Consider the following 22,896-nt stretch of genomic DNA (forward strand, 5'->3'; position numbering starts at 1 on the left):
GGGTGGGTACTTTGGGGTCTATTCATTATCACTTAGGGGGTCATTCTGACCCGTTCGCTCGCTGCTTTTTGTCGCAGCCGAGCGAACGGGTTCTACTGCACATGCGCCGGCGCCGTAGTGCGCCGACGCATGACAGATGGCCGAAGGCTGTAGCAGGCAGATTGACAGGCAGAGGCGATCGCTGGGCGGGAGGGGGCGGAATGGCGGCGTTTGGCCCCCGTTTCGTGGGAGCGGTACGGCCAACGCAGGTGTGACGTCACACGCAGCCGCTGCGGGCCCGGGGAGCTACTCCTAAAGTGCAAAGGCATCGCCGCTGTGCGATGCCTTTGCACTTCTGCGGGGGGGGGGGGGGGGGGGGGCGGCACTGACATGCGGGCGGACTAGCCCTGTGCTGGGCGTCCCCCCACATGTCAGTGTGAATGATCATGGCTGTGCTAAATTTAGCACAGCTACGATCAACTCGGAGTGACCCCCTTAGTTTGTACAAAACAGATGAAAATTAAATTATCACCTACTTTTGTATAAATTAAGTGTCAAACCTATTCATCGTTCCTGTAACGCAGGAGATATCACTCATTTCACCTGGTTACAAATCTTCCCTGATAATTTCAAGATGTAGAAATTATGTGATTCCGAAGTTCCGAAAATACTTTTTTGGAGGGGGGAAATGGACAGTGAAACTGTACGCCATACTGAGATGGTGGACAGTCTCCTGAATGTTTTCCCAAACTGGCTTTTATTTGCAGCAGAGGGATCCCTCACTGCTGCGTCCTCCCTGAATGCGGCTGCCAGCAAAAGCTACTGTATGTCTTTCCAGTGATTTCGGTAAACTCAAAACTGAAAGTATCCTGCTCCCCCCCCACACACACACCTCCCCCAAGCCTCCAAACTCCCACTGACTGCAGCTGATGGGGAAAAGTATCAGAATTCCGAAAGCTGTCTCCGTAGAAAGAGCATCTTTTCGGAAGTGTAAAGGTGGGTACAGACTAGGCGATGGCTCAGTGAGCGACATCACCTAGTGTTTCCCCTCCTGGGCTGGGCTGCTCGACGGCGGGCATACAGACTGTGCGATATCACTAATGATATTGCACAGTGACGTCATGCCGTGGCTGGCTGGGCATGCAGTTTTGGATGATGAGTCCAAATTGAGCTGCATGCACGGGCGAAATTGAGAATCGTTAATGAACCGCAGGGCCGCACATCGCTCGTCTGTGGCGGCATACACACTGGGCAATATAGTAAACGACATTGCTCGGAAAGGGTAAAAATGAGCGACGTCGTTTACGTTATCACTAAGTGTGTACCCACCTTTACTTTAGTAAGAGGATCATGATGAATGGAGTGTTTTTTCTAACAACTCTTAGCAAAATTCACTAGATATCCAAACCCACTCAAATTTTGTGGATCTGAACCGAACCAAAACCTGGTCTGGATCTTCCAAGGAGATCCGGTCCAAACCAAGTCCTGGTTTGGATCTTCACGTAGTCTGGAATTCGGATTATAAATCAGAATTTGGGGTTTTGGATTGCAAAAATTACATGGTTTTAGCTGTTTTTGCCCATTTTCAAGAAATCCAAAACCCAAGATTTGAATTCTAAATCCGAATTCCAAACCAAAACACTTGAGAGCTGTTTTGGAGAAACAAAAACACGACAATGAAATTAGAACCAAAACCTTAACCAAAACACGGGGCTCCACGCACATCTCTAGAATAGACCCATTAGTGTTTTACTTTTTCCTGACATACCGACATTGAGCGCAGGATACCCTGATGAAACATTAGCTGACAACATTGGAGAGATGGTGTGAAATATATTTAAGCGCCACAGGGCCTAATTTAGATCTGATTACTGGGCTGCTACAGGGGGAGTGTAAATTCGCTGTGCAAGTGTAGCTGAGCTGCAAAAATTCAGTGTGTGCAGTCTCTGTGCAGCCCAGGACTTACAGTCATATAGAATCAGGCTGATCGGGGCCGGAGCTGATGTTAGACACCCTCCCAGAAAACGCATGGGAACGCCTGCGTTTTCCCGATATATGTGAGTGTGTGTGTGATGAATGTGTGACATATACATGTGTGCTATTCCTGTCTTTGTCCCTTGGATCCTGCCACATTTTCAGAGACATCTCTATTGTGCATCTGCAAATCACCCGGAAAATGGCCGCCATGTTCAGAAAACCGCTGATACACAAAACAAGCGGAGAAACACCTAATTTCCTTTTGTAATTCAGGGGTGTATTTACTAAGCCTTGGATGGACATAAAGTACACGGAGATAAAGTACCAGCCAATCAGCAACTACCTGGAATGTCACAGGCTGGTTGGTTGGGACTTTTTCTCCATCCAAGGCTTAGAAAATAGACCCCTAAGTTCTTGAAGTGACTACCAGGTGGCTGTGCCCATGTGACCATATAACTTACTGCTAAAATGTTTATGCTTAAGCGCCATGTGGGTAACCTGAAGAGCTGCATGCAATTATCTATGAGTCTTCCTCACATTCTGCAGAAGCAAAGCTATTCTCCATATACATTAGTGCTGAAAGTGGAGCGCATTGCTGTGCAGACTCCATGTTGATTCTCCTCAAAGGAACCTTCATTGTCTGTTCCAAAATGGCCACCAAGGTTACTAAAGCATGAGACTTGTAGAGTACCACACTTGAAGACAGTAGCCTTCCACTTAGCTCCAGTGAGACCTGTGATTGCCTGCTGATATAACTGCTGTTCCAGCATCCTGCACCTCTACCCGGTACCTACATACACTCACCAGCTGATGAGCTGTATGACACCCTTCTCTGCTCCATCTAACAGTGCATATAACAGTGAGTACAGTCAGTGGCGTCACAAGGGGGGGTGCAGCCCTGCACAGAGGTGTCCCCCGTTGAGGGGTGACACCATAATGTCGGCTTCTGCTCAGTGACAGGAGCCGAGTGCTGCACCGTTACATTTTCCTGACAGTGTGCATGCGCAGGTCCTGTTCACATCTCCGTGAGGTGAATGCCTCTGCCTGACTGAAAGGCAGAGGTGTTCGCATGGCAGTCAGGGAAGGCGACACGGCATTGCAGGGACATGGTGATGGGAACGCAGATGGGTCCGGGCCATTTTCTGGGTGGCCACGTGATGTCACACAAAAGCAAAACGTGGTGTCGGCGCATCTGCCTTTGCAGCCAGGTTGCACAGGCAGGCAGGGCTGTAACTAGGTGTGTGCGGAGTGGGCACCACACATAGCGCTGCAGGGTAGGGGGCGCTGTTGGCTGAACTTGTCAATTATTTGTTTTAATTACTTTCACTTGCCTCTTGCCCCCTTTTTGAAGCCCAGCCTCTCCTGACTGCCCCTGTCTCCTACCCTCACCCCTTCCGTCGCTAATACCTTTTAAACTTTCATGAACTCAACTTGTGATTTCTATGTTATTCATTCACACTGTCCTTTATTACATATCAAGATGCTGACATTGCCGGGATTCGAATCCACGGCCTGTGGCATTGCAGTCAGGCACTCTATTCATTGATCTGCCCTTGCATATAAAGGTCGATAATTCTCAGATAGAGAATTCTAACTATTTGAAGCTCACCTTGTACTTTGTGAAACAATGATCAGCATTGCGTCTAAGCAGATCTATGTAGTGTGTTGCTGCAAGAGATTGGATGTGTGGCTGCACACTACATAGATCTGCTCAATTGCAAAGCTGATTATTGTTTTACAAAGTACCAGTAGCTTCATATAATTCTCATTGTTTTTATGCAGGATTAAATAGACCAATGAGTAGGGTGTGAATAAAATTCAACAGGTTATAGGTTTGAATCCTGGGTATGGCAGTATATTGAAATGTGCTATTTAATAAAGGGTATTGTTGTGACTGAATATAAAAGAGCTGTCAAGATAAGTGCATGAATGTGGTATAAAGAGGATTTGTGCCCAATTCCATCTTCTTGCAGTGTTCTATAAATGGGTGTGTATAATATATATTTTTTTCTTTCTTTCTTTCTTTCTTTCTTTCTTTCTTTCTTTCTTTCTTTCTTTCTTTCTTTCTTTCTTTCTTTCTTTCTTTTTTTTTTATTGTGGGAAGGGGCATCATAGCATGGGCTTTCTCTGGGCACAGTCTTGCAATGCCCCTTCCCAATGAGGCATGCACCTTACAGTATGTCCCTATTGAAGGAACCGCTTCAACTGTAAGTCAGCCTCTCCCTCTCTCTCCCCCCCTCCCTCTGCCACCTGCCACCATGTATACAAAGAGGACACTTGCCTGCCATAATGTGTTAAATGGGGACGCCTGCCATACTGTGTAAAATGGGGACACCTGCCTGCCATACTGTGTAAAATGGGGACACCTGCCTGCCGTGCTGTGTAAAATGGGTACACCTGCCTGCCATACTGTGTAAAATGGGTACACCTGCCTGCCATACTGTGTAAAATGGGGACACCTGCCTGTCGTGCTGTGTAAAATGGGGACACCTGCCTGCCATACTCTGTAAAATGGGGACACCTGCCTGCCATACTGTGTAAAATGGGGACACCTGCCTGTCGTGCTGTGTAAAATGGATACACCTGCCTGCCATACTGTGTAAAATGGGGACACATGTCTGCAAAACTGTGTAAAATGGGGACACGTGCCTGCCATACTGTGTAAAATGGGGACACCTGCCTGACGTGCTGTGTAAAATGGGGACACCTGCCTGCCATACTGTGTAAAATGGGTACACCTGTCTGCGTACTGTGTAAAATGGGGACACCTGCCTGCCATACTGTGTAAAATGGGGACACCTGCCTGCCATACTGTGTAAAATGGGGACACGTGTCTGCTGTACTGTGTAAAATGGGGACACCTGCCTGCCGTACTGTGTAAAATGGGGACCCCTGCCTGCGTACTGTGTAAAATGGGGACACCTGCCTGCGTACTGTGTAACATGGGGACACCTGCCTGCCGTACTGTGTAAAATGGGGACACATGCCTGTCCTACTGTGTAAAATGGGGACACGTGCCTGCCGTATTGTGTAAAATGGGTACTCGCCTGCCGTACTGTGTAAAATGGGGACACCTGCCTGCCGTATTGTGTAAAATGGGGACACGTGCCTGCCGTACTGTGTAAAATGGGGACACGTGCCTGCCGTACTGTGTAAAATGGGGACACGTGTCTGCCGTACTGTGTAAAATGGGGACACCTGCCTGCCGTACTGTGTAAAATGGGGACACATGCCTGACGTACTGTGTAAAATGGGGACACCTGCCTGCCGTACTGTGTAAAATGGGGACACGTGCCTGCCGTATTGTGTAAAATGGGGACTCGCCTGCCGTACTGTGTAAAATGGGGACACGTGCCTGACGTATTGTGTAAAATGGGGACACGTGCCTGCCGTATTGTGTAAAATGGGGGCTCTTGCCTGCCGTATTGTGTAAAATGGGGGCTGTTGCATGCCGTAATGTGGAAAATGGGGACACTTGCCTGCCGTATTGTGAAAAATGGGGACACTTGCCTGGCGTTATGTGGAAAATGGGGACACTTGCCTGCCGTATTGTGTAAAATGGGGACTCTTGCCTGCCGTAATGTGGAAAATGGGGACTCTTGCCTGCCGTAACGTGTAAAATGGGGATTTAATGTATCAAGGGCATTGCGGTGTATGGCGTAATATATATATATATATTTTTTTTTTTCCTGTGCTCGCCGTGATCTGTCTGTGCAAGGTCAAAAACTGGGTTGTAAGGTAGTCTTTTCGGATGAGGCCACGCACATTTTACACAGGCCACGCCCATTTTAGCGAGGTCACGCCCCCTTTCCCGGGAGCGCGCGCGCCTTCGGCGCGCGCATACCTTTTACTTTTTATATCTATGGGGGGGGCACATTTTTTTATGTCAAGGGGGGGCGCATTTTTAAATCTCGCACTGGGAGCCAAATTGGCTAGAAACAGCCTTGGGTATGACCCTGGAATCACAGCAAGCTGCCGCCCTGCTCTCTGATTGTCAGGGCAGTGGCGCACGCAGGGGGGTTTCCGAGCACCCTGAAACCGCCCCTCCACCAAAAAAATTATATATATTTTTTGTTTTTTTTGGCTGCATGAGTATTATTAATGGCTCTCTAGCGTCCTCTGCAGCCTGCTGTCTTCCTGGTGGCACTTGTAAGTGCTTAATAAAAGTTTACTATATTTTAATTATAGTACATATATATCCATGTGCATACATATATACATATAAACACACACACACGTTATACGTGTACTGTATGTATATACAGTATATATGTATGTATGCATGTTTAATATGCTATGTGTATGTATATATATATATATATGTGTGTGTGTGTGTGTATATACGGTATATATATGTGTAGATATGTGTATGTGTGTATATATATATATATATATATAGATATATATACACACAGATACACTAGTTTTACGGACCCAGCATATACTGGGTCACCTCAGTCCCCATCCCCGTGCTTGGCTCCACCCAGTTCTGGAAACCCCCCCATGCAAATCCTGCGTTTGCCACTGCAGGGAGCAGAGCACGCAGAGGAAATCATCATGGTGCTATGTATACAATTAAATGGAACCTTTCCAGTAGAGAAAATACCACTGGACGAAACAGATTGGGTTTACTTATTACAACTGATTGCTAGCACAGATTCCACAGAAAATACAGGCATGGTAGTAATAACGTATGCAAATGAGCCCATGACTGATGATAGAGAACACACATATTCCAAAGGTTTCTATTATTAATAGAAGAAACATTTCCGTTACAGGAGTTTATTACAGGAAATATTACAGTAACAAGAGACAGAAATAACTGTGCAAGTGCCTGGTGTAACGACTGGGCGTATTTTACACTGACTTCCTTTAGATAGTTTATCATGGACGGATATGAAGAAGATCATTTAATAAGCAGATTTGTAATAATAATAATAATAATAATAATCATCATCATTATAATAATCATAATTAATTATACAAGCCTAGGCTTAAACATGCATTTCAAGAGCAAATTGAGGGGTTTATTTACTAAATGTATGGCGATAAAGTGGAAGGAGATAAAGTACCAGCCAATCAGCTCCTAACTGTAATTTTTCAAACCCAGCCTGTAACATGGCAGTTAGCAGCTGATTGGCTGGTACTTTATCTCCATCCACTTTATCTCTCTCCAAGGCTAAGTAGTAGTACATCCCCACCCTGGAATGCGTTAAACAAGCATGGAAGTCAGGCTATGCACAACAATACTACAATGAGATACAAGTGTTCTATGCACCCGAATATTACCATTCACATAAGCCTATTGCATGTTAGGCTCCGTCTGCTTGAGATGAGGCTTTGACGGACCTACTTTCAACTGCAAAACGTATCGAGTGATGCATGTGCAGACGCCTTTTTTGGTTTTAGATCTGCACGACTGGCAGAAAATTGCAAAATGAGTCCGGACCATAGTGTAATGAGGCATAAGTAAAGCTTTGAGAGGTGACAAAATATACTGTAGGTATCAGGGCTGTTTCAACAAAGGAGGGGGCCAGTGTGCCCCCCCAGGTGGGCCCCCTCCTCTGCACGGCGTAGTAGTCTGCCGATGCCTACTGCACATGCACAGGTCTCCGGAAACATGGCACCTGCCATTGTTCCGGAGATCATTTTAACCAGTGGCAAACTAGAGGGGGGTTTCCAAATGTAATCCACAGTCTACCACTCTGCAGAACATGGAATACAGTATTAAATTAATATGTAACACTATAGACTGTATCAAACATTTAAATAATATAAATAAGATAAGTGGTCATGAAAAAGGTTAAACATACTATAATAAATAAATACGTAAACACAATGGAACCAGTACTACACTTTTTAAGCACACATTCTTCCACCTCATGATAAGGCTCCTGTCTCTTCTTCCTGGTAGCTACTCTCTGGTCCAGTGCACTGATTGGATGCTCAGATCCACACACTGCAAACTTGATCGATGAAGCTGCTACCACTGGGCATGTGTAACAGCTCTGCCCTGTCTCTTAACTTGCATGATGTGGCAGCAGCTCTAGTAATCGTATTATATACCATTGGTATTGTCAAAATTTGAGCCAAGAGGGGGGGGTGGGGGGTTTCCGGGCAACCAGAAACCCCCCTGCGTTTGCCTATGAGTTTAACTACTGTGCATGCACGGTGGCCATTTTGGCAGCTATTTTTGACGCAATTTCACCGCCCGACACTGGACTACGGACAGGTAAGCATTAAATATTGGTGCATTGCACCCATTATAGAAACACCAATGGTAGGTATTGTAATTTGTTTCTTTGCTGGAAAGGTGTAAATGAGTGGTTTCTCATTATTCAGCGCATTATAAAGCAAATCCTGTAGTTAAAAGGGCGCAATTATCCGCAGAATAGATACATTTATCTCCGGCTCCGGAGTAGGGTCCCCAAAACATGATATGATAGAAATATGATACAGGTTGAGTATCCCTTATCCAAAATCACATATTTTTGGTTCCCCCTACTGAGATAATGACAGATATATATGTATATTATATATCTATATAATATATCTATGTATACACATAATATATAATATATATGTCATTATCTCAGTAGCGTATGCAAAAATGTTGGATTTTGGATAAGGGGTACTCAACCTGTATCTATATAATATATCTATATATACACATAATATATAATAAATGTGTCATTATCTCAGTAGGGGAACCAAAAACTTGGGATTTTGCATTTTGGATAAGGGATACTCAACCTGTATACCCCAAAAAATGTGCAAACACTAAATAATTGAGGGCTCTAATTTCGGGGTAATTCTAATAATGTTTAAAAAAGGAGATCCACCAATAACTTGGTGCAAATGTATAATAATGAGTATAAAAGTAAAAGTAAAAATGTTTTTGAACCAATAAAACAAACTGGGGGAGATCTATTAAGCACTGTGGAGAGTGATAAAGTGGATGTAGATAAAGTACCAGCCAATCAGCTCCTAACTGACATGTCACCGGCTGTGTTTGAAAAATAAGTTAGGAGCTGGTTGGCTGGTAGTTTATCTCTCTCCACTTTATCACTCTCCAAGGCTTAGTACATCTGCCCCACTGCATGTACCAACACTGAATCAACCACTTACAGAACTTTTGCAAGGGCACTCTCAGCAGGTGATTCAGCATTGCTGCATATGTTTTATTGGTTTTACTTTTATATTTATAATACATTTTTACTTTAGTGGCACTTAGGTTGACACTCATTAGGTCGACCGCCATTGGTCGACATGCATTAGGTTGCCATTGTTAATAGGTCAACATGGCAAAGGTTGACATATGAAAAGGTCAACATGAGTTTTTCCAAAAAAAAAAATCATTTTTTTGAACTTTTTCATTCTTTACGATCCACGTGGACTGCGATTGGGAATAGTAACCTCGCCTGAAGCATGGTGAGCGGACACGGTGTACTAATTGGAGTTCCCGGTCATTTTACGAAGAAAATGACACCAAAAAAATATATAAAAATCAATGTCGACCTTTTATTCATATTTTATACCGTGTTGACCTATTTCAGGTGTTGACCTAATCACCATCAGCCAATAGTGGTCGACATAATGACTGTCGAGTTACTGTCAACCCTATGATCCACACCCGTAACCAGTATGCATTCTAATGGCCTGATTCAGAGGTGGATGCAGAAGCCCCCGCAGCAGCGTCTATTGGCCGTCGCCCCTCTGATACTGTATGGAAATGCTGCTACAAAGTCCTTCCCTTGTGCATGAGGCTGGAAGGGAAGCAGGTGGCATGAGGCTGGTAGGGAAGCAGGTGGCATGAGGCTGGAAGGGAAGCAGTGGGCATGAGGCTGGAAGGGAACAGTGGGCATGAGGCTGGAAGAGAAGCAGTGGGCATGAGGCTGGAAGGGAAACAGTGGGCATGAGGCTGGAAGGGAAACAGTGGGCATGAGGCTGGAAGGGAAGCAGTGGGCATGAGGCTGGAAGGGAAACAGGGGGCGTGAGGCTGGAAGGGAAGCAGGGGGCATGAGACTGGATGTAGAGGGGCATGAGGTTGAACGCAGGGGCATGAGGTTGGAAGGGATGTAAGGGGCTTGAGGCTGGAAGGAAAGCATGGGGCATGAGGCTTGTAGAGATGCAGGGGGTATGAGGCTGGGCACAGGAGGCATAAGGCTGGAAGAGACACAGGTGCATGAGGCTGGAAGGGACACAGGGGCATGAGGCTGGGGACAGGGGGTATGAGGCTGGAAGGGACACAGGGGGTATGAGACTGGAAGGACACAGGGAACATGAGTCTGTAAGGGACACAGGGGGTATGAGTCTGTAAGGGACACAGGGGGTATGAGGCTGGAAGGGACACAGGGGGTATGAGTCTGTAAGGGACACAGGGGGTATGAGGCTGGAAGGACACGGGTATGAGTCTGTAAGGGACACAGGGGGTATGAGGCTGTAAGGGACACAGAGGGTATGAGGCTGGAAGGACACGGGTATGAGTCTGTAAGGGACACAGGAGGTATGAGGCTGTAAGGGACACAGGGGGTATGAGTCTGTAAGGGACACAGGGGGTATGAGGCTGGAAGGACACGGGTATGAGTCTGTAAGGGACACAGGGGGTATGAGGCTGTAAGGGACACAGGGGGTATGATGCTGGAAGGACACGGGTATGAGTCTGTAAGGGACACAGGGGGTATGAGGCTGGAAGGGACACAGGGGGTATGAGGCTGGAAGGACACAGGAGGTATGAGTTTGTAAGGGACACAGGGGGTATGAGGCTGGAAGGGACACAGGGGGTATGAGGCTGGAAGGACACAGGGGGTATGAGTCTGGAAGGGACACAGGGGGTATGAGGCTGGAAGGACACAGGGGGTATGAGTCTGTAAGGGACACAGAGGGTATGAGGCTGGAAGGACACAGGGGGTATGAGGCTGGAAGGGACACAGGGGGTATGAGGCTGGAAGGACACAGGGGGTATGAGGCTGGAAGGACACGGGTATGAGTCTGTAAGGGACACAGGGGGTATGAGGCTGGAAGGGACACAGGGGGTATGAGGCTGGAAGGACACGGGTATGAGTCTGTAAGGGACACAGGGGGTATGAGTCTGTAAGGGACACAGGGGGTATGAAGCTGGAAGGGACACAGGGGGTATGAGTCTGTAAGGGACACAGGGGATATGAGGCTGGAAGGACACGGGTATGAGTCTGTAAGGGACACAGGGGGTATGAGGCTGGAAGGGACACAGGGGGTATGAGGCTGGAAGGACACGGGTATGAGTCTGTAAGGGACACAGGGGGTATGAGGCTGGAAGGGACACAGGGGGTATGAGGCTGGAAGGACACAGGGGGTATGAGTTTGTAAGGGACACAAAGGGTATGAGGCTGGAAGGGACACAGGGGGTATGAGGCTGGTAGGGAAGCAGGTGGCATGAGGCTGGAAGGGAAGCAGTGGGCATGAGGCTGGAAGGGAACAGTGGGCATGAGGCTGGAAGGGAAGCAGTGGGCATGAGGCTGGAAGGGAAACAGTGGGCATGAGGCTGGAAGGGAAACAGTGGGCATGAGGCTGGAAGGGAAGCAGTGGGCATGAGGCTGGAAGGGAAACAAGGGGCGTGAGGCTGGAAGGGAAGCAGGGGGCATGAGACTGGATGTAGAGGGGCATGAGGTTGAACGCAGGGGCATGAGGTTGGAAGGGATGTAAGGGGCTTGAGGCTGGAAGGAAAGCATGGGGCATGAGGCTTGTAGAGATGCAGGGGGTATGAGGCTGGGCACAGGAGGCATAAGGCTGGAAGAGACACAGGTGCATGAGGCTGGAAGGGACACAGGGGCATGAGGCTGGGGACAGGGGGTATGAGGCTGGAAGGGACACAGGGGGTATGAGACTGGAAGGACACAGGGAACATGAGTCTGTAAGGGACACAGGGGGTATGAGTCTGTAAGGGACACAGGGGGTATGAGGCTGGAAGGGACACAGGGGGTATGAGTCTGTAAGGGACACAGGGGGTATGAGGCTGGAAGGACACGGGTATGAGTCTGTAAGGGACACAGGGGGTATGAGGCTGTAAGGGACACAGAGGGTATGAGGCTGGAAGGACACGGGTATGAGTCTGTAAGGGACACAGGAGGTATGAGGCTGTAAGGGACACAGGGGGTATGAGTCTGTAAGGGACACAGGGGGTATGAGGCTGGAAGGACACGGGTATGAGTCTGTAAGGGACACAGGGGGTATGAGGCTGTAAGGGACACAGGGGGTATGATGCTGGAAGGACACGGGTATGAGTCTGTAAGGGACACAGGGGGTATGAGGCTGGAAGGGACACAGGGGGTATGAGGCTGGAAGGACACAGGAGGTATGAGTTTGTAAGGGACACAGGGGGTATGAGGCTGGAAGGGACACAGGGGGTATGAGGCTGGAAGGACACAGGGGGTATGAGTCTGGAAGGGACACAGGGGGTATGAGGCTGGAAGGACACAGGGGGTATGAGTCTGTAAGGGACACAGAGGGTATGAGGCTGGAAGGACACAGGGGGTATGAGGCTGGAAGGGACACAGGGGGTATGAGGCTGGAAGGACACAGGGGGTATGAGGCTGGAAGGACACGGGTATGAGTCTGTAAGGGACACAGGGGGTATGAGGCTGGAAGGGACACAGGGTGTATGAGGCTGGAAGGACACGGGTATGAGTCTGTAAGGGACACAGGGGGTATGAGTCTGTAAGGGACACAGGGGGTATGAGACTGGAAGGGACACAGGGGGTATGAGTTTGAAAGGGACACAGGGGGTATGAGTCTGGAAGGGACACAGGGGGTATGAGGCTGGAAGGGACACAGGGGGTATGAGTCTGTAAGGGACACAGGGGGTATGAAGCTGGAAGGGACACAGGGGGTATGAGTCTGTAAGGGACACAGGGGATATGAGGCTGGAAGGACACGGGTATGAGTCTGTAAGGGACACAGGGGGTATGAGGCTGGAAGGGACACAGGGGGTATGAGGCTGGAAGGACACGGGTATGAGTCTGTAAGGGACACAGGGGGTATGAGGCTGGAAGGGACACAGGGGGTATGAGGCTGGAAGGACACAGGGGGTATGAGTTTGTAAGGGACACAAAGGGTATGAGGCTGGAAGGGACACAGGGGGTATGAGGCTGGTAGGGAAGCAGGTGGCATGAGGCTGGAAGGGAAGCAGTGGGCATGAGGCTGGAAGGGAACAGTGGGCATGAGGCTGGAAGGGAAGCAGTGGGCATGAGGCTGGAAGGGAAACAGTGGGCATGAGGCTGGAAGGGAAACAGTGGGCATGAGGCTGGAAGGGAAGCAGTGGGCATGAGGCTGGAAGGGAAACAAGGGGCGTGAGGCTGGAAGGGAAGCAGGGGGCATGAGACTGGATGTAGAGGGGCATGAGGTTGAACGCAGGGGCATGAGGTTGGAAGGGATGTAAGGGGCTTGAGGCTGGAAGGAAAGCATGGGGCATGAGGCTTGTAGAGATGCAGGGGGTATGAGGCTGGGCACAGGAGGCATAAGGCTGGAAGAGACACAGGTGCATGAGGCTGGAAGGGACACAGGGGCATGAGGCTGGGGACAGGGGGTATGAGGCTGGAAGGGACACAGGGGGTATGAGACTGGAAGGACACAGGGAACATGAGTCTGTAAGGGACACAGGGGGTATGAGTCTGTAAGGGACACAGGGGGTATGAGGCTGGAAGGGACACAGGGGGTATGAGTCTGTAAGGGACACAGGGGGTATGAGGCTGGAAGGACACGGGTATGAGTCTGTAAGGGACACAGGGGGTATGAGGCTGTAAGGGACACAGAGGGTATGAGGCTGGAAGGACACGGGTATGAGTCTGTAAGGGACACAGGAGGTATGAGGCTGTAAGGGACACAGGGGGTATGAGTCTGTAAGGGACACAGGGGGTATGAGGCTGGAAGGACACGGGTATGAGTCTGTAAGGGACACAGGGGGTATGAGGCTGTAAGGGACACAGGGGGTATGATGCTGGAAGGACACGGGTATGAGTCTGTAAGGGACACAGGGGGTATGAGGCTGGAAGGGACACAGGGGGTATGAGGCTGGAAGGACACAGGAGGTATGAGTTTGTAAGGGACACAGGGGGTATGAGGCTGGAAGGGACACAGGGGGTATGAGGCTGGAAGGACACAGGGGGTATGAGTCTGGAAGGGACACAGGGGGTATGAGGCTGGAAGGACACAGGGGGTATGAGTCTGTAAGGGACACAGAGGGTATGAGGCTGGAAGGACACAGGGGGTATGAGGCTGGAAGGGACACAGGGGGTATGAGGCTGGAAGGACACAGGGGGTATGAGGCTGGAAGGACACGGGTATGAGTCTGTAAGGGACACAGGGGGTATGAGGCTGGAAGGGACACAGGGGGTATGAGGCTGGAAGGACACGGGTATGAGTCTGTAAGGGACACAGGGGGTATGAGTCTGTAAGGGACACAGGGGGTATGAGACTGGAAGGGACACAGGGGGTATGAGTTTGTAAGGGACACAGGGGGTATGAGTCTGGAAGGGACACAGGGGGTATGAGGCTGGAAGGGACACAGGGGGTATGAGTCTGTAAGGGACACAGGGGGTATGAAGCTGGAAGGGACACAGGGGGTATGAGTCTGTAAGGGACACAGGGGATATGAGGCTGGAAGGACACGGGTATGAGTCTGTAAGGGACACAGGGGGTATGAGGCTGGAAGGGACACAGGGGGTATGAGGCTGGAAGGACACGGGTATGAGTCTGTAAGGGACACAGGGGGTATGAGGCTGGAAGGGACACAGGGGGTATGAGGCTGGAAGGACACAGGGGGTATGAGTTTGTAAGGGACACAGGGGGTATGAGGCTGGAAGGGACACAGGGGGTATGAGGCTGGAAGGACACAGGGGGTATGAGTCTGGAAGGGACACAGGGGGTATGAGGCTGGAAGGACACAGGGGGTATAAGTCTGTAAGGGACACAGAGGGTATGAGGCTGGAAGGACACAGGGGGTATGAGGCTGGAAGGGACACAGGGGGTATGAGGCTGGAAGGACACAGGGGGTATGAGGCTGGAAGGGACACGGGGTATGAGGCTGGAAGGACACGGGTTTGAGTCTGTAAGTGACACAGGGGGTATGAGGCTGGAAGGGACACAGGGGGTATGAGGCTGGAAGGGACACAGGGGGTATGAGTTTGTAAGGGACACAGGGGGTATGAGGCTGGAAGGGACACAGGGGGTATGAGGCTGGAAGGGACACAGGGGGTATGAGTCTGTAAGGGACACAGGGGGTATGAAGCTGGAAGGGACACAGAGGGTATGAGTCTGTAAGGGACACAGGGGATATGAGGCTGGAAGGACACGGGTATGAGTCTGTAAGGGACACAGGGGGTATGAGGCTGGAAGGGACACAGGGGGTATGAGGCTGGAAGGACACTGGTATGAGTCTGTAAGGGACACAGGGGGTATGAGGCTGGAAGGGACACAGGGGGTATGAGGCTGGAAGGACACAGGGGGTATGAGTTTGTAAGGGACACGGGGTATGAGGCTGGAAGGGACACAGGGGGTATGAGGCTGGAAGGGCACAGGGGGTATGAGTCTGGAAGGGACACAGGGGGTATGAGGCTGGAAGGACACAGGGGGTATGAGGCTGGAAGGGACACAGGGGGTATGAGGCTGGAAGGACACAGGGGGTATGAGGCTGGAAGGACACGGGTATGAGTCTGTAAGGGACACAGGGGGTATGAGTCTGTAAGGGACACAGGGGGTATGAGGCTGGAAGGACACATGTATGAGTCTGGAAGGGACACAGGGGGTATGAGGCTGGAAGGGACACAGGGGATGTGAGGCTGGAAGGGACACAGGGGGTATGAGGCTGGAAGGACACAGGGGGTATGAGTTTGTAAGGGACACAGGGGGTATGAGGCTGGAAGGGACACATGGGGTATGAGGCTGGAAGGACACAGGGGGTATGAGGCTGGAAGGGACACAGGGGTATGAGGCTGGAAGGGACACAGGGGTATGAGGCTGGGGACAGGGGATATAAGGCTGTAAGGGACAAAGGGGGCATGAGGATCTGAGGTACACAGGGGGCATGAGACTGTAAGGGACACAGGGGGTATGAGGCTGGAAGGACACAGGGGGTATGAGTTTGTAAGGGACACAGGGGGTATGAGGCTGGAAGGGACACAGGGGGTATGAGGCTGGAAGGACACAGGGGGTATGAGTCTGGAAGGGACACAGGGGGTATGAGGCTGGAAGGACACAGGGGTTATAAGTCTGTAAGGGACACAGAGGGTATGAGGCTGGAAGGACACAGGGGGTATGAGGCTGGAAGGGACACAGGGGGTATGAGGCTGGAAGGACACAGGGGTATGAGGCTGGAAGGACACGGGTATGAGTCTGTAAGGGACACAGGGGGTATGAGGCTGGAAGGGACACAGGGGGTATGAGGCTGGAAGGACACGGGTATGAGTCTGTAAGGGACACAGGGGGTATGAGGCTGGAAGGGACACAGGGGGTATGAGGCTGGAAGGGACACAGGGGGTATGAGTTTGTAAGGGACACAGGGGGTATGAGGCTGGAAGGGACACAGGGGGTATGAGGCTGGAAGGGACACAGGGGGTATGAGTCTGTAAGGGACACAGGGGGTATGAGGCTGGAAGGGACACAGGGGGTATGAGTCTGTAGGGGACACAGGGGATATGAGGCTGGAAGGACATGGGTATGAGTCTGTAAGGGACACAGGGGGTATGAGGCTGGAAGGGACACAGGGGGTATGAGGCTGGAAGGACACAGGGGGTATGAGTTTGTAAGGGACACAGGGGGTATGAGGCTGGTAGGGACACAGGGGGTATGAGGCTGGAAGGGCACAGGGGGTATGAGTCTGGAAGGGACACAGGGGGTATGAGGCTGGAAGGACACAGGGGGTATGAGGCTGGAAGGGACACAGGGGGTATGAGGCTGGAAGGACACAGGGGGTATGAGGCTGGAAGGACACGGGTATGAGTCTGTAAGGGACACAGGGGGTATGAGTCTGTAAGGGACACAGGGGGTATGAGGCTGGAAGGACACGGGTATGAGTCTGTAAGGGACACAGGGGGTATGAGGCTGGAAGGGACACAGGGGGTATGAGGCTGGAAGGGACACAGGGGGTATGAGGCTGGAAGGGACACAGGGGGTATGAGGCTGGAAGGACACAGGGGGTATGAGTCTGGAAGGGACACAGGGGGTATGAGGCTGGAAGGACACAGGGGGTATGAGTCTGTAAGGGACACAGAGGGTATGAGGCTGGAAGGACACAGGGGGTATGAGGCTGGAAGGGACACAGGGGGTATGAGGCTGGAAGGACACAGGGGGTATGAGGCTGGAAGGACACAGGGGGTATGAGGCTGGAAGGACACGGGTATGAGTCTGTAAGGGACACAGGGGGTATGAGGCTGGAAGGGACACAGGGGGTATGAGGCTGGAAGGACACGGGTATGAGTCTGTAAGGGACACAGGGGGTATGAGTCTGTAAGGGACACAGGGGGTATGAGACTGGAAGGGACACAGGGGGTATGAGTTTGTAAGGGACACAGGGGGTATGAGTCTGGAAGGGACACAGGGGGAATGAGGCTGGAAGGGACACAGGGGGTATGAGTCTGTAAGGGACACAGGGGGTATGAAGCTGGAAGGGACACAGGGGGTATGAGTCTGTAAGGGACACAGGGGATATGAGGCTGGAAGGACACGGGTATGAGTCTGTAAGGGACACAGGGGGTATGAGGCTGGAAGGGACACAGGGGGTATGAGGCTGGAAGGACACGGGTATGAGTCTGTAAGGGACACAGGGGGTATGAGGCTGGAAGGGACACAGGGGGTATGAGGCTGGAAGGACACAGGGGGTATGAGTTTGTAAGGGACACAGGGGGTATGAGGCTGGAAGGGACACAGGGGGTATGAGGCTGGAAGGACACAGGGGGTATGAGTCTGGAAGGGACACAGGGGGTATGAGGCTGGAAGGACACAGGGGGTATAAGTCTGTAAGGGACACAGAGGGTATGAGGCAGGAAGGACACAGGGGGTATGAGGCTGGAAGGGACACAGGGGGTATGAGGCTGGAAGGACACAGGGGGTATGAGGCTGGAAGGGACACGGGGTATGAGGCTGGAAGGACACGGGTTTGAGTCTGTAAGTGACACAGGGGGTATGAGGCTGGAAGGGACACAGGGGGTATGAGGCTGGAAGGGACACAGGGGGTATGAGTTTGTAAGGGACACAGGGGGTATGAGGCTGGAAGGGACACAGGGGGTATGAGGCTGGAAGGGACACAGGGGGTATGAGTCTGTAAGGGACACAGGGGGTATGAGGCTGGAAGGACACGGGTATGAGTCTGTAAGGGACACAGGGGGTATGAGGCTGGAAGGGACACAGGGGGTATGAGGCTGGATGGACACAGGGGGTATGAGTTTGTAAGGGACACGGGGTATGAGGCTGGAAGGGACACAGGGGGTATGAGGCTGGAAGGGCACAGGGGGTATGAGTCTGGAAGGGACACAGGGGGTATGAGGCTGGAAGGACACAGGGGGTATGAGGCTGGAAGGGACACAGGGGGTATGAGGCTGGAAGGACACAGGGGGTATGAGGCTGGAAGGACACGGGTATGAGTCTGTAAGGGACACAGGGGGTATGAGTCTGTAAGGGACACAGGGGGTATGAGGCTGGAAGGACACATGTATGAGTCTGGAAGGGACACAGGGGGTATGAGGCTGGAAGGGACACAGGGGATGTGAGGCTGGAAGGGACACAGGGGGTATGAGGCTGGAAGGACACAGGGGGTATGAGTTTGTAAGGGACACAGGGGGTATGAGGCTGGAAGGGACACATGGGGTATGAGGCTGGAAGGACACAGGGGGTATGAGGCTGGAAGGGACACAGGGGTATGAGGCTGGAAGGGACACAGGGGTATGAGGCTGGGGACAGGGGATATAAGGCTGTAAGGGACAAAGGGGGCATGAGGATCTGAGGTACACAGGGGGCATGAGACTGTAAGGGACACAGGGGGTATGAGGCTGGAAGGACACAGGGGGTATGAGTTTGTAAGGGACACAGGGGGTATGAGGCTGGAAGGGACACAGGGGGTATGAGGCTGGAAGGACACAGGGGGTATGAGTCTGGAAGGGACACAGGGGGTATGAGGCTGGAAGGACACAGGGGTTATAAGTCTGTAAGGGACACAGAGGGTATGAGGCTGGAAGGACACAGGGGGTATGAGGCTGGAAGGGACACAGGGGGTATGAGGCTGGAAGGACACAGGGGTATGAGGCTGGAAGGACACGGGTATGAGTCTGTAAGGGACACAGGGGGTATGAGGCTGGAAGGGACACAGGGGGTATGAGGCTGGAAGGACACGGGTATGAGTCTGTAAGGGACACAGGGGGTATGAGGCTGGAAGGGACACAGGGGGTATGAGGCTGGAAGGGACACAGGGGGTATGAGTTTGTAAGGGACACAGGGGGTATGAGGCTGGAAGGGACACAGGGGGTATGAGGCTGGAAGGGACACAGGGGGTATGAGTCTGTAAGGGACACAAGGGGTATGAGGCTGGAAGGGACACAGGAGGTATGAGTCTGTAGGGGACACAGGGGATATGAGGCTGGAAGGACACGGGTATGAGTCTGTAAGGGACACAGGGGGTATGAGGCTGGAAGGGACACAGGGGGTATGAGGCTGGAAGGACATGGGTATGAGTCTGTAAGGGACACAGGGGGTATGAGGCTGGAAGGGACACAGGGGGTATGAGGCTGGAAGGACACAGGGGGTATGAGTTTGTAAGGGACACAGGGGGTATGAGGCTGGAAGGGACACAGGGGGTATGAGGCTGGAAGGGCACAGGGGGTATGAGTCTGGAAGGGACACAGGGGGTATGAGGCTGGAAGGACACAGGGGGTATGAGGCTGGAAGGGACACAGGGGGTATGAGGCTGGAAGGACACAGGGGGTATGAGGCTGGAAGGACACGGGTATGAGTCTGTAAGGGACACAGGGGGTATGAGTCTGTAAGGGACACAGGGGGTATGAGGCTGGAAGGACACGGGTATGAGTCTGTAAGGGACACAGGGGGTATGAGGCTGGAAGGGACACAGGGGGTATGAGGCTGGAAGGGACACAGGGGGTATGAGGCTGGAAGGACACAGGGGGTATGAGTTTGTAAGGGACACAGGGGGTATGAGGCTGGAAGGGACACATGGGGTATGAGGCTGGAAGGACACAGGGGGTATGAGTCTGTAAGGGACACAGGGTATGAGGCTGGAAGGACACAGGGGGTATGAGTCTGTAAGTGACACAGGGGGTATGAGGCTGGAAGGGACACAGGGGGTATGAGGCTGGAAGGACATGGGTATGAGTCTGTAAGGGACACAGGGGGTATGAGTCTGTAAGGAACACAGGGGGTATGAGGCTCGAAGGGACACAGGGGGTATGAGGCTGGAAGGACACAGGGGGTGTGAGGCTGGAAGGGACACAGGATGTATGAGGCTGGAAGGACACAGGGGGTATGAGGCTGGAAGGGACACAGGGGGTATGAGGCTGGAAGGACACGGGTATGAGTCTGTAAGGGACACAGGGGGTATGAGGCTGGAAGGGACACAGGGGGTATGAGGCTGGAAGGACACAGGGGGTATGGGTTTGTAAGGGACACAGGGGGTATGAGGCTGGAAGGGACACAGGGGGTATGAGGCTGGAAGGACACGGGGTATGAGTCTGGAAGGGACACAGGGGGTATGAGGCTGGAAGGACACAGGGGGTATAAGTCTGTAAGGGACACAGAGGGTATGAGGCTGGAAGGACACAGGGGGTATGAGGCTGGAAGGGACACAGGGGGTATGAGGCTGGAAGGACACAGGGGGTATGAGGCTGGAAGGACACGGGTATGAGTCTGTAAGGGACACAGGGGGTATGAGGCTGGAAGGGACACAGGGGGTATGAGGCTGGAAGGACACGGGTATGAGTCTGTAAGGGACACAGGGGGTATGAGGCTGGAAGGGACACAGGGGGTATGAGGCTGGAAGGGACACAGGGGGTATGAGTTTGTAAGGGACACAGGGGGTATGAGGCTGGAAGGGACACAGGGGGTATGAGGCTGGAAGGGACACAGGGGGTATGAGTCTGTAAGGGACACAGGGGGTATGAGGCTGGAAGGGACACAGGGGGTATGAGTCTGTAAGGGACACAGGGGATATGAGGCTGGAAGGACACAGGTATGAGTCTGTAAGGGACACAGGGGGTATGAGGCTGGAAGGGACACAGGGGGTATGAGGCTGGAAGGACACGGGTATGAGTCTGTAAGGGACACAGGGGGTATGAGGCTGGAAGGGACACAGGGGGTATGAGGCTGGAAGGACACAGGGGGTATGAGTTTGTAAGGGACACAGGGGGTATGAGGCTGGAAGGGACACAGGGGGTATGAGGCTGGAAGGGCACAGGGGGTATGAGTCTGGAAGGGACACAGGGGGTATGAGGCTGGAAGGACACAGGGGGTATGAGGCTGGAAGGGACACAGGGGGTATGAGGCTGGAAGGACACAGGGGGTATGAGGCTGGAAGGACACGGGTATGAGCCTGTAAGGGACACAGGGGGTTTGAGTCTGTAAGGGACACAGGGGGTATGAGGCTGGAAGGACACGGGTATGAGTCTGTAAGGGACACAGGGGGTATGAGGCTGGAAGGGACACAGGGGGTATGAGGCTGGAAGGGACACAGGGGGTATGAGGCTGGAAAGACACAGGGGGTATGAGTTTGTAAGGGACACAGGGGGTATGAGGCTGGAAGGACACAGGGGGTATGAGGCTGGAAGGGACACAGGGGGTATGAGGCTGGAAGGACACAGGTATGAGTCTGTAAGGGACACAGGGGGTATGAGGCTGTAAGGGACACAGGGTATGAGGCTGGAAGGACACAGGGGGTATGAGTCTGTAAGTGACACAGGGGGTATGAGGCTGGAAGGGACACGGGGTATGAGGCTGGAAGGACACAGGTATGAGTCTGTAAGGGACACAGGGGGTATGAGTCTGTAAGGGACACAGGGGGTATGAGGCTGGAAGGGACACAGGGGGTATGAGGCTGGAAGGACACGGGTATGAGTCTGTAAGGGACACAGGGGGTATGAGTCTGTAAGGGACACAGGGGGTATGAGGCTGGAAGGGACACAGGGGGTATGAGGCTGGAAGGACACAGGGGGTGTGAGGCTGGAAGGGACACAGGTGGTATGAGGCTGGAAGGACACAGGGGGTATGAGGCTAGAAGGGACACAGGGGGTATGAGGCTGGAAGGACACGGGTATGAGTCTGTAAGTGACACAGGGGGTATGAGGCTGGAAGGGACACAGGGGGTATGAGGCTGGAAGGACACAGGTATGAGTCTGTAAGGGACACAGGGGGTATGAGTCTGTAAGGGACACAGGGGGTATGAGGCTGGAAGGGACACAGGGGGTATGAGGCTGGAAGGACACGGGTATGAGTCTGTAAGGGACACAGGGGGTATGAGTCTGTAAGGGACACAGGGGGTATGAGGCTCGAAGGGACACAGGGGGTAAGAGGCTGGAAGGACACAGGGGGTGTGAGGCTGGAAGGGACACAGGAGGTATGAGGCTGGAAGGACACAGGGGGTATGAGGCTGGAAGGGACACAGGGGGTATGAGGCTGGAAGGACACGGGTATGAGTCTGTAAGGGACACAGGGGGTATGAGGCTGTAAGGGACACAGGAGGTATGAGGCTGGGAGTACACAGGGGGTATGAGTCTGGAAGGGACACAGGGGGTATGAGGCTGGAAGGACACAGGGGGTATGAGTCTGTAAGGGACACAGGGGGTATGAGGCTGGAAGGGACACTGGGGATATGAGTCTGTAAGGGACACAGGGGGTATGAGGCTGGAAGGGACACAGGGGGTATGAGGCTGGAAGGACACAGGGGGTATGAGTCTGGAAGGGACACAGGGG

The sequence above is a fragment of the Pseudophryne corroboree genome, chromosome 1, assembly GCF_028390025.1.
Source record: "Pseudophryne corroboree isolate aPseCor3 chromosome 1, aPseCor3.hap2, whole genome shotgun sequence".
In the NCBI taxonomy this organism is placed as follows: Eukaryota; Metazoa; Chordata; class Amphibia; order Anura; family Myobatrachidae; genus Pseudophryne; species Pseudophryne corroboree.